The following is a 15,669-nucleotide window of genomic DNA, read 5'->3' on the forward strand; positions in this document are numbered from 1 at the left end:
GAATAAAGATGCGGTGAGGCAAGAACTGGCCAATTCATAATCAAAAATACAAAGTGATAGAGAGCTACGTAATTTGGGGACTAACAAGGTTGGAAAAGCCAGCTTCTTCTAAAAGCCAAATAGCAAGAAATAGAAGAGAAAAAGGCTTTGAAGAACAAAGGTCCATTAAGACTTCTCAAAGAGACAGAAAGAGAGATAAAAAGTAGATTGGGATCCTCTTCTCTCACCTGGACCTATTGTTTCAGATCACCTGGAAGCAGCCACTCAGGTAGAAAGAGACAAGTAGAGGAGTTCTGAGGAATAGAAAATAAATAGGTGTGAGAACTATAGAAAGAAACTGCATGGTCATATGAAACTAGCCAGAAATATTAAGACGGCTACTAAAATCTGAGGGAATTATATTTACAAGGAAACCAAATTTGTCTAAAAAAAGTATGAGAATGAAAATAAATCCTTGGACCTCTAAACTTAAATTAGCCCATTGCAGCTCCCAAGGAAGGCAAACGCTATAGATCTGTAACAGCCACTTCACAGGTGACTAGGACGCAGAACCCTCCAGAAGGCAGAGCCATAAAGAACAACGGACAAGGGAATTTCACTTCTAAAAAAATCATAATTATGGTCCAAGGAAGAAACTTCTGTCAGTTCAATGAATGGGCCTTCTCAGTGTCCTCATGCTGGATCAGTGCTTCCTGTGTGGTTCCCATTTTTCCCATTCTTCCCTTTCTAAATGGGAATGATTATAGGGGATATGAAGCAGTTATCATTCTCTGCTTCACCATTAGGAAAGTTTGTCTGTAAACTTCAAGGAACCACATTCAAACCTGAGAAGGAGCACTGTGCACTGGCTTGAGATCCTTGACTTTGTTCTGGATGCAGTAAGTAGGGAACTTTAAGATCTTCCTACAAAAGAGATAAGAAAAATGTTGTGCATGGCTGTCTCATGACCAGAAAGGTGAACTATGGGAAAAATTGCTAGCTGCTTACTAAAATACATGTTCTCCTTTGTTTTTGCTTTTTCTTTTTTCTTGAGCTCCCTTGACAGAGTTTCCAACTTCTTCTAAGGCTAGCTATGGGCATGTGGTTAAGTTTCAGCCAACAGAATATGAAAAATTAGTGTTTGCTACTTCTAGAACCAACCTATAAAGACTTTCCATATGTGCTCATTCATCTGGCTAAAATGAGACGCCCCCAGAGTGGTGCTGAAAATAATCTAATGAAGATGGCAAGAGCCTATGACATCCTGGGCCCTGAATGACTACACAAAGGAAAGCTACTCAACCTACTTGTTTTTTCTCTTTCAGGCTGCTGTGAGGACAAGAAGTAACTTGTAGCATTTGAGCCTCTATACATTTTAGATTTATTTGTTACAGCTAACAGAATCACCCTAAGGAAAACAAGTATATATAGATGTCCTGTATAAGCTACTGGACTATAATTATCCTAAAGAACACTATTAAGGTTCTCAAATGCCAGATGTCTTTGAAATTGGTTTAGATCAAACTGTATTGTTTATTTACACATATGGTCATACAGGGCAATCCCAACAATGATACCACCTAATACAGTAAATGGCACCCCCAAATTAAAAATTACTACTTATGTGTAAGAAACTATAAATTCTGCTAAAAAGAAATCTATGTCTCTCTTTGTAATAATCTTCATATTTAACATTATGGTAATATTGAAGAATGTGCAAAGTAAGACAAAAAGTCAAATAAATTAAATCTTCACCTCTCATAAAACATGTAGTTATCATATCTAAGATAATACAACCTTAAAATTTCAAAAATGAAACTAAGTCATCACCTAATCCTATGTTCTCACTTGTTATTATTCAGAACATTAATACAAGCATCATAAAAAATATCAAGATATGTTATAATTTATTCATATAGCAACCATTTGCATAGCGTTTTGCATTTACTAATTGTAAAGAGGAGTCAAGGCAAGTTATTTTAATCTTGATTATTAAGGAGCTAAAAAAATATTACTCCATTTTAGGAGAGAAGTTGGCTTAAATAAATAAATACACAGACATTATTTCCTTTTCAACTTAGTTTTGTGTGCTGCCTTTATGGAATAGCTTAAATTTTTAAAAAGCAAATTACTAAGGCTAACTACCAAAATGGTCACTCACTGCGTCCCTCAATTCCTTCTTGGTCATTTGAATCAACATCCTAACAGAGATAACATTTTAGAGGTCAGTATTTTATTCATTCCTTACCGATAGTAAATAAAAAAGGAAGAGATTCATAGAGAGTATCTTTTCAACAAAGTGAATTAGATTTTACTTACTTTAAAATGTACTTTAAATAAAGTGATACCAAAAAAAGCTAAAAAAAAAAAAAAAACCTGGATTTTTATAAAGGCCGGTATTCTATGGATACATTTTATATGCATATAACCTGTGAATATAAAATCTTTAAAAGAATATCAACCTAAGAGATGCATTAAAGAAGAACTAGCTTTAAATTTTTGTTCCTAATGATTTTAGTGACTGATAATCCTTAACCAAAATTTCAAATTTTAAAACTTTATTCCCTGAAATTATTCTGTTCTATTCTTTATTTACCCTATTCTATTCTTTAAGCAAAATAAAATTTTACCAAATGTTGAAACCAGAACACGCCTAGAGAACACACCCATGCAAAAATGACTTACATTTTATTACCTGTAACAAACACAAGAAGGCAGAAAATATCTTACTTTTCTAATAAACACATTGAGGCTATTTTAAATGATCGAAAGAGATTCCCATTCATGTGTATGGTACAAACTGTCAGTGCCTCGGACATCTAGAACCTCTAAAATGTTCTGACTTTTCTTTGTTCTTCAAAGCCTTGCAGTAATCATCATTCATTTCTATTGCTTTGATGGTAAGATAGCAAACTCCCAAGAAATCCAGGGAGACATTAGCACATAGAGCCGCAATTTCTAATAAGACAGCTATTTGCATACAAGATCAGCCACAATTTAAAATGTGTTGTGATAGATGCGGAAAGGGAATAACAGATTTATATTAGCATGTACAATACCAAGATTGTTTTCACAATTTAATTCCTTGGAGATTACATCTCATCACCTTCTTTTATAAAGAACACCGCATTCCCTGAGGAACTAACTTGCTCTGAGACCCAGCTAAACTAAAATATGGATTAATAAGATAATATTTATTATTTATGAATTTCGCTGTAGGAATGATTTCAGATTAAATCATCAGAGAAGTTTTTAACATTCTTGAAACTTGATAACACATACTTAAGGAAGAAAAAAATGCTAATTTTATTTAATGCCTAAATTGCATATTAAAATACTTCATAATTAATTTTTATTTAATTAAAACTTAACACTCTCCAGGACTTTTCAGATTAAAGAGAATGTTTTTGTTTTTAATATCCTTTCTTAACCTAATTTTACACAGCAATTTGCCACATGTATTTTTAAATATAATATGTGACCTTTAAAAACAAACAAAGGTAGTACAATATCCTATCACATTCTGACCAAGGTATTTTATTGCTCATTTATACCTTTTTTATGAAATCCAGAAAGAACAAGTAAAGAAATAAGAAACCTGAAGCCTTCACATATGTCTCTGCTTCCAGAAAAAGCATTCAATCCAGACTGTGACATTTAAATACAGATCAAAACACAGGTTATTAAAAAATTCAACCCATGACCACAGAAAAAATAATGATCTCAGTTTTTAAGGCTAAAAGACCCTTCCTTCAAAAAATTCTTACTTTAGTATGAAGTTATAAATAGGCAGAAAAGATGTTTGGTTATGGCTGGATCAGAATTGAGAACCAATCATGAAAATAAAATCTTATGCCAGATGTTGGGATGAACAGAGTAGTGGGTAAATAAAGAAGGCACTTGTCCCTGATCTGATGCATTCATTATTCCAGACTGATGTTTTAAAAATTCAAAGCTGATTGTGTAAGCAGCATATTTAAGTCATCCAAATAATGGCCCATTTCCTAGATAAAGCAAAAACTCTTAATATACAGAACCATTAATAACACAAGTGTCTGTTCTCCTTACTCATGTTCTGGTGTACTATCAAATTCAGCTTTTAGTTCCATGATTTTGACAAGCTCGTTCACATTTTTATGAATTTACTCATGCTCTGCAATGTACTTTAAATGTCATTTTCATATTCTCCCATTTGTGAAATCTATATTTTAATATTTCAAGCAAGGGCACATGATTCAGATTTCCAAAGATAATCCTCCACACTTAAGGAAATGAAAAAAAGAAGTCATTTGGGACACTGTCAAAGTGTGACACAGTAGACAATGAATACTTTGACATAAATATATATATTGAGATAAATTATTACAAGTAGGACAAAGTCCTATTATGTAAAACTGGAGAGTTAAACAATGGTCTTCTAAGTGTTTTCAGGGATCAAAGTGTCCACCTCATCTTCACTTTGTCAAATTAATTTCTTTTAGAGCCACAGAAAGAATATGTCAACACTTGAGGGTCACCTAGGTGGGGCAGGTACCTGGGTAGCTCAGTCAGTTAAGCATCTGCCTTCAGCTCAGGTCATGACCTCAGGGTCCTGGGACTGAGCCCCACGTCTGGCTCCCTGCTCAGTGGGGAGTCTGCTTCTCCTTCTCCCTCTGCTTCTCACCCCTGCTCGTACTCTCTCTCTCAAATAAATAAATCTTAAAAAAAAAAAAAAGGCTTGAATACGTGGAAAAGTGATTTCTAAAATCCTGATCATTTGACCACATTGACATAAAAATTCCTAAGAAAAGTAACTGCAAGATAATTGTCTGTGTGACCCCAAAAAGTCATATTCTAGGAAAGGAATCTTAGCTGTTGGGACTCATCCTTCAGCCATATGATGGAACTAAAATGAATACTATAATGAATGTATATCATTATGGGAAAACAAACCAAAATTGGACCCCTATCTCTCACCACATGTAAAAGTCAATTGAGGATAGGTCATAGACCTAAACAAAAGAGCTAAAACAATAAAGCTACTAGGAAAAAAAGAGATTATCTTTATGACCTTGGAGTAAGCAAATATTTCTCAGAACACAAACAGGATAGACCATAAAGGCAAAAAATAAAAATGTATTGAACTTCATCAAAATTAGTTTTTGCTCAGCAAAAGATACCGGGAAGAAAAAAGAAAATAAATGTGTAATTTATAAACAGTTTGTAAATACTCGTAATATCTGTATCTGAAAAAAGAACTCACACTCAGTATATATAAAGAACTACTCAGGTAATATATAACATACAACTCAATAAAAACAAACAAACTAACAAAAAAACAGGCGAAAGCCTTGAACAGAAACTTCATCAAAGAAGATAAACAGATGACAAGTACATGAAGAATCTCAACACCACTAGTAGTCAGCAAAATGCAAATTAAAATAAGAATTAAAATTTCACTATACCCACTAGAATGGTTCAAATAAAGCTTTACTATACAAAAAATTGGATGTGAAACAACTGAAATCCTGATACATTGCCGATGAGAGTATAAAATCACAATCACTTTGGAAAACTGGCAATTTCTTACAATGTTAACTGCCAGCAATTCCATTCTTAGGTATTTATCTAAGAGAGATAAATACATACACCCACAAAAAAAGCTTTGTATAAGGATGTTCACAGTATCTCTATTCACAATAGCTAAAATTTGGAAATAGCCCCCATGTTGATCAATGGAAGAACGGATGAACTGCGGTTTATTCATATATTCATACAGTGTAATATTACTCAGCAAAAAAATATATATATACTGATAATATACAATGAAGATAAATCTCAAAAATAGTATGCTGAGTGAAAGAAGCAATGGCTCCTTTAGACCTAAACCAAATGAGTATTCATCAGTTTTATGCCCTTGTGACATCATTTAACAATGGTGGTCCCTGCTTCTTTCCTGAAACACTCATTAAAACACTTACTTCCCATGGGTGAAGGAATATATGAGAGTTGAGAAAACAGAGATGGAAGGCATAGACAAATCTATTACAAAGTAAGTAAAGGGAAGGGGAGAGAGAGGATATTATGCAGAGAGGAAGGGAGAGGTTAAGGAAGCTTTTTTGGTTATACTTTGTTTTGTTTTACTCTTGAGGGCTTGTTTTTGAATGCAGATGAAAACTGGAGTCCGTATAAATAATAAGTACAAGGAGCCAGTAGCAGAAAGTGAGAGGGTAAAAAGACAGGAAAAAAATTAAAAATTACTGGGCTTTTCAAGTATGTAGAAAGGGACAGAATTCAGCGCACACTTGACATAATAATCATAGCAAGCTACCTCTTTCACTTTAACAGGAAAGAGGAAAAAAAGAAAGATAGTAAGAATACGTGTTAAGTTTTGAGTTCTGGTAGCCCAAAGTAGGAGTTCCAACCTGGCAGCTCCACATTCATCTGAAGTAAGAGGCATGATTATCTTCTAAGAGTGAAACGGAAGGTAGAAACTGCAAATTTGAGAGTGCAGAGGCTGGAATTTATGCTGGGGAAAAATTATGCTGGGGACAAATAGAGAGGGCTGTCCGGGGAAAACAGGATTAATGAGAAACACTATGAGACTGAATTAATTTGGTAACCAAGAATCCATGGTAGCATTAAACTACATGATTGAAAATAGCATTTATTTTTTTCTGCATGCTCAGCTGCTCACTGCTGGCTTTGGGAAGGGACAGACAGCTGGATTAAGCAAAATTTAGGTTTTTCCCAGAGACGCATGACAGCAGGGCAATAGGGCCATAAAGCTTAGGATACTATATAAAGTGGATAAAGTGATATGCCGTGGTGTCTAAAGACAGAAAAGGAAGTGAAAACCGCAAAGGGTGTAGAGTTAGGCAGAAAGTAGACTAATTTTTGGACCTAAAGATTTGGATGAGATCAAATAACCAAAGTTTTGGGAAGAAAAGAACTAGAGTTTCTTTGACTAAAGAACAAAGGCTATTAACAGAGAGTTATGGAGTGACCGATGTTATTGCTGTGACAGAGCAGGTTATGATCCAGCAGGGAAGACAAGTTAAGGAAATGAGAAGCCAGAACAATACAAACCTCACACATGTGGTTAGCGAAGGCACCCATAATGGTTGAAGGATTTGGGCTAAGGTAGAAAGACTCTAAGTTAGGAAGACAGAGGAGTGACCTGCATAGCCACAGTTAACAGCAATAAAGAGAGGTCGAGGGTACTACAGTCAGAAGGAATCAGCTACAAAGGAGATGGGTTTCTTCCTTCATTTGTCTTGTTTGTTTTTATTTGCATGGAAAAGTAAATGAACTAGAAGTGGCAATAAGAAAATAAAAAGATAACAACCAGACTTATGGTCCACAGGTATGGGGAGAGTTAAAGAAAGAAGAGTCTCCACTTAAGAAGGCTTTAGGGAAATGGTGTCTATGAGAAAAATCAGGTTTCAATTAATGTCAAGAGGGTAAAGTGATAATCAATGGAGTGCTTGAGGGTGGATAGGGTTCAAGAGGGATATAAAGAGAACTAGAAGGAAGAAAATAGCAAGAGATTGGTTCAGTAAAACAATGAAAATGAGCCACAGAATAACAGGGGCATAAGTGTTCAGGGGAGGACAAATGGTCAAATGTGTCATCTTGGACAGCAAAGAAAGATAACAGGAATGTGTTATTAGGTCATCTCCAAACTGCATCGAGTACTCAGGCCTCTCCTGAGTCAGCTGTGGCCTAGGTAAAATGAGGAATCCCAGTCCCTTTGGGAAGGGTCAGCTGGCTGGAACTGAACACCTCAGAAGAAAGACTCCAGTCTCTAGAGTCTAGTTAGGCATATGAACTCAACAGAACAACTAGAGGCTCTAGGTCAGCATTTGTCAAAAATGCTGTCCATCCATCACCAATGTCAAGAGTTGTGTGGGATGTTCATTAAAATGCAGACTCCCCCATCATGGTCCTACTGAATCAAAATCTCAAGGGCCCAGGTCCATGAGTCTCCAGAGTTTTGGGAGGGGGGTTTTTTGCTTGTGTGTTTTGTTCTTGTTTTTTGACCACTAATGTTTAAGAATCACTACTTTTCTTTTTAACCAGCTTATAGGTAATTCTGTGCACTAGCATTTGAGAAACGCTGCTGGAAGTAGATGGAAGGACTCAGCAGGGACCAGAAGATCCTTCAACCTCTCTGGTGGAGGTTGAATGAGGCAGTCTGACAAAACTTTAGAAGCTTTTAAAAATTGGCTGAATCTTCAGACTTTTTCTAAATTCAACAGGGAACATTAAGAGGGTATTGTGCAATGAGGTAATCAAAGCGGTTACTTTTTAATGTGATTAGAAAGGCTAGAAGGTTGAAGATAATTAACAAGCTTAAAACAAATCTAGGTACTTTCCAAAGGCAATCTACTAAGAGAGCAACATAGTAAGTAAAAAGGAAGAGACATTTAGTGTTTGACTTTTCAGAATTTGGGAATAGCAGGAAGGAGGCACAGGGCAGAAGAAGAGCTAAAGATAACTATGCTTTCACATTTGAGTGATGATTAAGATACAAAGTCCCAGGCTTCATTGTTCAGAGATACCCAGTCAGGAAGGTTGGGGAGAGACCAAGGAAGCTGAATTTTTAACAAGCACCAACTCCCTGCCAAGGTTTTCAATCCCAGGTGGTACATGGACCACACTTGGCAAAATATCTGGTTAGAGAGATAGTATGTCATTAACAAAAATAGGTAATAAAAGGAGGTAATAGGGAAAAAAAGATAAAGGGTAGGTGGTGAGGGTAGGAGAGTATTAAAAATACACATTATAAAATATTTGTAATTGCTGTAAGGAAACAAGCTCTTGTTTTTCCTAAAACCTCGAAGAATTAGTTTATCTAAACATAATAGTATCACTAATTCCCTGGCCTCCATCAAAAAATCCCCACAAATATTTTACTTACTTTTATTTTAATGCCTTTTTAATGCACAGATTGTTGTGGCATCTGGACACATGACATACTCGAAAACAACACATTAAATTTATACTGCCCAGAATAGACAAAAAGCTGCCTTGCATATACCATCAACAATGCTCATCACTGGGGGAAGGGGGTGCTGCAGTAGCTGGGTCCCATGGAATTATTATTATTTTTTTAATTCTGAACTTTGCATAAATATCAAAGGAATAAACACTTCAAATCTGAGGAGAAAATTTCCACCAAGTAAGTGGCCACGTTCTTAAGTGGAAAAATAATCTTTCCTATTTAGAGGGTTTAATTCAGCAAAATGGGACATGTACTTCAGTTAATCTCTTGTACTACATTTGCAAAAGGAGATAGGATAGGTTAGTTAAACTAGGATTGGCCTACAACATAACTTCTTATTGTCAATAAAGTCATTAGTGACCTAAATTATATTGTCTTTCAAACAAAGGATTTTTTGTCATTTTTTTATGTTTTTTCAAACATTTCTAAGGTTACAAGAATATGGCACCAAATAAATAAAACTGCAGACCCTGTTTTTACTATTTCAAAGTGCTGATTGATGAAGAGACATAAGGCATAAGGCAGAGAAGATCCTGAGGCAGAGAAGAGGCAGTTCCATGTCTACTTTGACCACTAACTAATTAATATACCTTTAGATTGGTTTGTTTTTTGGTTTTTGTTTTTGATGAGACAAAGAATGACTGAAAATAGGATTATAGATCTAAAGGTCACAAGCCTTGATATTTCAATACTTATAATCCCTGAAACTGGTTATTTTAAGAGAATTACATTGAGAGAGGATTTTTTATATTTTAAGAGAATTATATGAAACCCAAGATTGTTTCAATTATCATACAGATAATAGAAAGTTTGATTCTGTCCAGATGGCACCAAAAACTGTTAGCTAAAGGATGAAGGAAAACAATAAGCTCTAGATGCGAACATCTCAGATGGCATCTATTCTTATCTCTGTAATTCCTAAATAAGCAGATGTATATCTATTTTATCATAATTTCCTTTTTTTTAAGATTTTATTTATTTATTCATGAGAGACACAGAGAGAGAGAGAGTCAGATCAGAGACACAGGCAGAGGGAGAAGCAGGCTCCATGCAGGGAGCCTGATGTGGGACTCGATCCCGGGTCTCCAGGATCAGGCCCTGGACCGAGGGTGGCGCTGAACCGCTGAGCCCCCGGCTGCCCTATTTTATCATAATCTCTTAATATGAACTCCTTTTTCTTAATTCTCAAGTAACATTAGTGAATTCTTATGATTCAGAGGTTTTGGCAAATTATCAGAGACAAAGGTTTACTGACAAAAAGGACTTTTTTTTTTTTTTTTTGCCCAAAAGTTTAAACGCATTTCACTGGGAATGTCCAAATAATATATCTGTGTTCAGTATACATGAACTGTTCTAATACACTCTAAATTTTTTTTTTAATTTTTTGATACACTCTATATCTAACAAAATCACAATAACCAAGTTTGACTTATTTAAAGTTAAAGTTTTCATTTTTCTTAGTTTGCATAAATTTTACATTGAAGCAAATATGAACCAAATTCTCCAAATATGGTCACGTTAAGACAATATATAAAGAACTTTGAGAAGTCTACTGAACGGTTTTTCTGAATCTCTTCAAACGCCTTGTCGATCTCTTAAAGAAGACTTGAATAGGTCATGTTTCCAATGTGACTTGACCAACTTTTCAAATTTTGCATATTATCATCTCATGAAGCCTCCGTTTGATGTAAAGTTTGGTGAAATAGAGGGATTATTGGAAAGCTGGTTTAGATGGATTGTAAGGGAAGTGAATAAGCATCTGGTTAATGAATAAAAGATGTCCAGAACTGGCTAAGAGACACGCTTATCAGCTCCCCAGGTTCACAGAAGTTAGGAATATCCTGCCGACAGAGATCTAGCATAGAGTGACCATAAAATTTACCACCCAAGCCAGAACATTTTGAGAGTGAAAGGGAACTCTGTGACACCAGGACAGCAAGTATAAACCAGGACTGCCCTGGGCCAACTCCTGCCCTAGCGCACTCTTGCCCTAACTATAAAGTATACAAGTACAATTCACAATAGCACACTGTCCCTCAACTAGTTCTGTCATTCATAAGGTGTTGCAATAGAAGGAAGGAATGGAAAATCTCCTGGAATACTTCCATTTCAGGAAATAAGTGATTATTTTAGACAATACTTGCTGCATACACAAGACCATGGTATCAGATTGTACTATGGCACAAACTGTCCTCATTTATGAATTTCTCTGTGACGCATCACACTACTGAGTATTTGGTCTTGAAACTAAGCTGTTGAGTTTCCCAGTTAGCACTGTCCCAATTCTCCCTTATTCCAGCTTGATTTCTTTTTGATCATCTTCATATTCACTCTTCCTTAGTCTACCTGTTAAACACTGGTGCTCCCCATAGTTCATTCATTTCACATATGCTCTCCTTGGGTCCTGATTCCCTGGAATACATGTATCAAGGGCCTATATCTCTAGCCCTGGCTTCTCGATCATACATCCAGCACCATTCTGAGGAATGACAACATGAATTTCCCATTTCTCCCAATGATCAACTTGTTTTTCCTACATTCTATCTCATTTATTTTCTAACTAAACTCATAGGAATGTCAAAGAAGCAATGCTGTTTTCTTCTCATTGCATATTTTCCTTAACTGGTAGTGCTAACTTTGATCACTTGATCAAAGTGATAATGTGATAATGTGCCTGATTTCTCCACTGAGAATTTAGTCTTTTCCTCTTTGTAATTACTAAGTATTTGGTTGGGGGTACTTTGAAATTATATAAATATCCTATTCTTCCTCAAATTTGCAACTACTAGTTTAGTATTTATTGATGTTTTGTGATGAATTAATTATACTCATACAATTGTCAAATGATGATTTTCTAATTTCACCATTCCTTCTGCATTTATTAGCTCATATTCTATGGTATGAAAAAGTGTTTTCTTCTCCCCATTTATTCATTTTTGTGTTTATATCAGTATATACTCATAAATTGCTGTTTTATTCAATGGGTTAAAATTCACTTATATCATTTGTTTATTTTGATGCTCAAATTGTCCTGAAGTTAGCCAATGGAAGGTCCTTCAAGTAATCTGTAACTTTTGACATAGGCTGCTGTCATTTTTTAAACACCTGTTCTTTTTGGCAAAATAAAATATTCAAGGTTCATCTTACACTTTCCTTGATCCTGCCCTGGAATCTGCCATTTCTCCCATGAGCCCAGTTACCTTTCAATGAGGAATAGCATTTATACGTCAAGATCTGGGGACAGGTTATGTTCACTGCTAATGAGTGACACTGTTTCCAAGCTTGTCAGTGCACAGAGCTAGAGAACATATGTACTGGTATGAAGTCAGTGCTTCCAATTTCCAATCCAATGCCACACAATTTGTAGTAGTTTTGTGCTTTCCACATTTCTATTTGTAACTTTCTTCTCTAACAGTGACAAACCTATCGACATTATTATCAATGAAATTTGTCATGTTTAATTTTTGTATAATATTCAGTAATAAAAAGTTAATATCAAAGATTTTTTTAACTTGTAGATCACCTAAGAAACAATGGGCAAGAGCTTATTTGAACTAAATCTAACAAGTAACTAACCTGTGCTAATGTAGACCAACTTGAGGATAATAGTGTTATCAAATCTTAAATACCCCACAGATGCCAATCACATTATTTTATGGCTTACAGGCATGTGCTCCACTCTATGGCAAGAAAAAATGAGACTGCTCCTAAAACAACTTAGGCCTATCCCTAAAGTTGGCCATGGGGTCTATTTCTCATAAGCATATATTTGCATACAGGAGGGGCAGCTAGTGGAATAAAATCAAGGCTCTCTGAAGGTAAGGGTTAATAGAATTCTAAACAGATAACTAAAAGTGTCATTTCAATGTATACATAAATATTCATACATAAAAAAGAAATAGATTGAATTGATAACATTCAAGAACTATATGGTGTAATTACATGTAAGTATATGGTTTCATCACTTAATCTAAGATTTGAAAATGATGGTTTTCAAATTTTCTTTTTTTTTATTAAGCCTTTTATTTTCATTACAGTATAGTTAACACATAGTATTATATTAGTTTAGGTATACAATATAGTGATTCAACAATTCTGTACAGTGCTCAGTGCTCATCATCATAAGTGTACTCTTTAATCCTCATCATTTGTTTCGCCCATGCCCCCAACCACCTCCCCTCTTGTAACTATCAGTTTGTTCTTTATAATTAAGAGCCTGATTTATGGTTTCCCTCTTTTTTTTCCTATGCTCACTTGTTTTGTTTCTTAAATTCCATGCATGAGTGAAATCATATGGCATTTCTTTCCCTGACTTATTTTACTTAGGATTACACTCTCTGTCTCCATCCATATTGTTGCAAATGGCAAGATTCCATTCTTTTTATGGCTGAATAATATTCCATTGTATATGCACTACTTCTTCTTTATCCCCTCATCTATCGATGGACACTTGGACTGCTTCCATAATTTGGATATTGTAAATAATTCTGTAATGAACATATGGGTGCATATTTCCCTATGAATTACTGTTTTTGTATTTCTTTTTTTGGTAATTATCCAGTAGTGCAATTACTGAATCATAGAGTAGTTCCATTTTTAACTTTTTAAGAATTCTTTATATTGTTTTCCACAGTGGCTACACCAGTTTCATTTCTACCAACAGTGCAGGAGGGTTCCTATTTCTCTCCATTCTTGTCAACAGTTGTTTCTTGTGTTTTTTATTTTAGCCACTCTGACAGGTGAGAAGTGATACCTCATTGTAGCTTTGATTTGCATTTCTCTGATAATGAGTGATATTGAGCATCTTTTCATATGTTGTTGGCCGTCTGTATTTCTTCTTTAGAGAAATGTCTGTTATGTCTTACTTGTTCTTTGGGTATTTAGTGGTATAAGTTCTTTATATACTTTGGATACTAACCCTTTATTAGAAATGTCATCTGCAAATATCTTCTCCCATTCAGTAAGTTGCCTTTTAGTTTGTGACAATTATTATGTATGGCAATTATAACTTATGCTAATTATTAGTCATTTCAATGTATATTATCTCTTTCAAGTAATTAGGTTTTCAAATTCAACAAAAACATCCTGGGAAAAGTCACTTAAGTCCATCTAGAGAGAGCAAAAATATGATTTCACTTACATGTAGACTCTAAAAAAATAAAACAAATCAAAAACCTGAAAAAAAAAAAAAAAACCAGAAACAGACTCTTGGTACAAAGAATAAACTGTTGCCTGCAGAGGAAAGGAGGAGTATACATGAACATTTGTATCAGGTTAAGGATAATTATTTTCATGCCTAGAAATAAATCCTAGAAACAAACAAATTGGAGAGGCCCAATAATAATATTACCTACATCTTAAACATATCTTTTAAAACCAATGAAAGATATGTTCACTGAGATAAACATAATCTGAGTACATAAGAGGAAATAAACATCTCAAAGCAATCATCAGAATGTTCTTTATGATAATTTTGTTTCTAATAGTTTCATAATATTGTATGACTTACTAAAAAATAGCTTTATTAGTAAATAAGTATCAAAAGTATAAAAATAACTAGTACACATATAATTTCATAGAAGTTGCATTTAAATGCATTCATTATATTGAAGTCTCATGTGATTATATCATTACCATTTAACTAATATAAGGATTTCTCAGACTGGTAGTTTTCAAACAGATTGCGTTACTAAACCTTATATTTATAAACAATGATGCACATTACTCATTTTTAAAACCACCAAACTAAACTACCAGATTAATACAATAAAAAGTATTAAGTTTAAAAATTGAGAAAATAATGTGGAGAAAGGTTAATGGGGAGAAGAACTGGGTTATTAACTAATATAATTCCACTATGTAGAAATAAGAAAATAAAGAAAAATAGAGAAAAAAAGTACAAAAATACAAAAGTACATTTATTCTTTTTTAAAGATTTATTTATTTATTTGAGGGAGAGACAGTCTTAAGCAGACTCCATGCTGAGCACATAGCCCAATGTGGGGCTCGATCTCAGGACCCTGAGATCATGACCTTAGACAAAATCAAGAGTCAGATACTTAACGAGCTGTGCCACCCAGGCACACCCCAAAAGTACATTTATAGGTTTCTATAACAATGGATAAATAGAGAAAAAATATCCCAGGTATGAGCCAAAACACAAATGAGAAAACCATAAATTCTATTGTGTACCAAGTTCTATTTACCCTTGCCTATTCCTTAATTCCTATTCTATCAAATACGTAATATCTTTTTTAAAAGATTTTATTTATTTATTCATGAGACACACTGAGAGAGGCAGAGACATAGGCAGAAGGAGAAGCATGTTCCCTGCAGGGGACCTCAATGCGGGACTCAGTCCCAGGATCCCAGGATCATGACCTGAACCATAAGTGGATGGTCCACCACAGAGTCACCCAGGTACCCCATGTCTTTTTAAAAAATATTTATTTATTTATTCCAGAGAGAGAGAGAGAGAGAGAGAGAGAAGAGAGAGTGTGTTTGTGTGAGTGGGGGAGGGGCAGAAGGAAAGAATCCCCAGGCAGACTCCCTGCTGTGTGGAGCCTCACCACAGAGCTCTGTCCCATGACCTATGAGATCACTGCCTGAGCCAAAACCAAGAGTTCAAGGCTCAACTGACTGAGCTACCCAGGCATCCCAGTAATGCCTTTTATAAGGCATTTCATTAAAGAAGATATCAAAAT

General features: G+C 34.9%; 1 protein-coding gene across 21 annotated transcripts in view; it reads right to left on the reverse strand.

The window, feature by feature from the left end:
• The window catches only part of TRIQK (triple QxxK/R motif containing), an 84,681-nt gene that overhangs the window by 41,744 nt on the left and 27,268 nt on the right, over window positions 1–15,669 (reverse strand). For 6 of the 21 annotated variants that reach the window (XM_025433524.3, XM_025433523.3, XM_049103787.1 and 3 more), the window contains one exon: window positions 228–293. The exons of 11 other annotated variants lie outside the window; for them this stretch is intronic. The gene's annotated coding sequence lies outside the window, so the exon portion shown is untranslated. Of the gene's footprint in view, window positions 1–227; window positions 294–824; window positions 904–15,669 lie in introns of all 21 variants that reach the window. 4 more of the 21 variants (XM_049103786.1, XM_049103781.1, XM_049103782.1 and 1 more) reach the window with 1 other exon arrangement.

Source organism: Canis lupus, chromosome 29 (genome assembly GCF_003254725.2).
Source record: "Canis lupus dingo isolate Sandy chromosome 29, ASM325472v2, whole genome shotgun sequence".
Taxonomy (NCBI): Eukaryota; Metazoa; Chordata; class Mammalia; order Carnivora; family Canidae; genus Canis; species Canis lupus.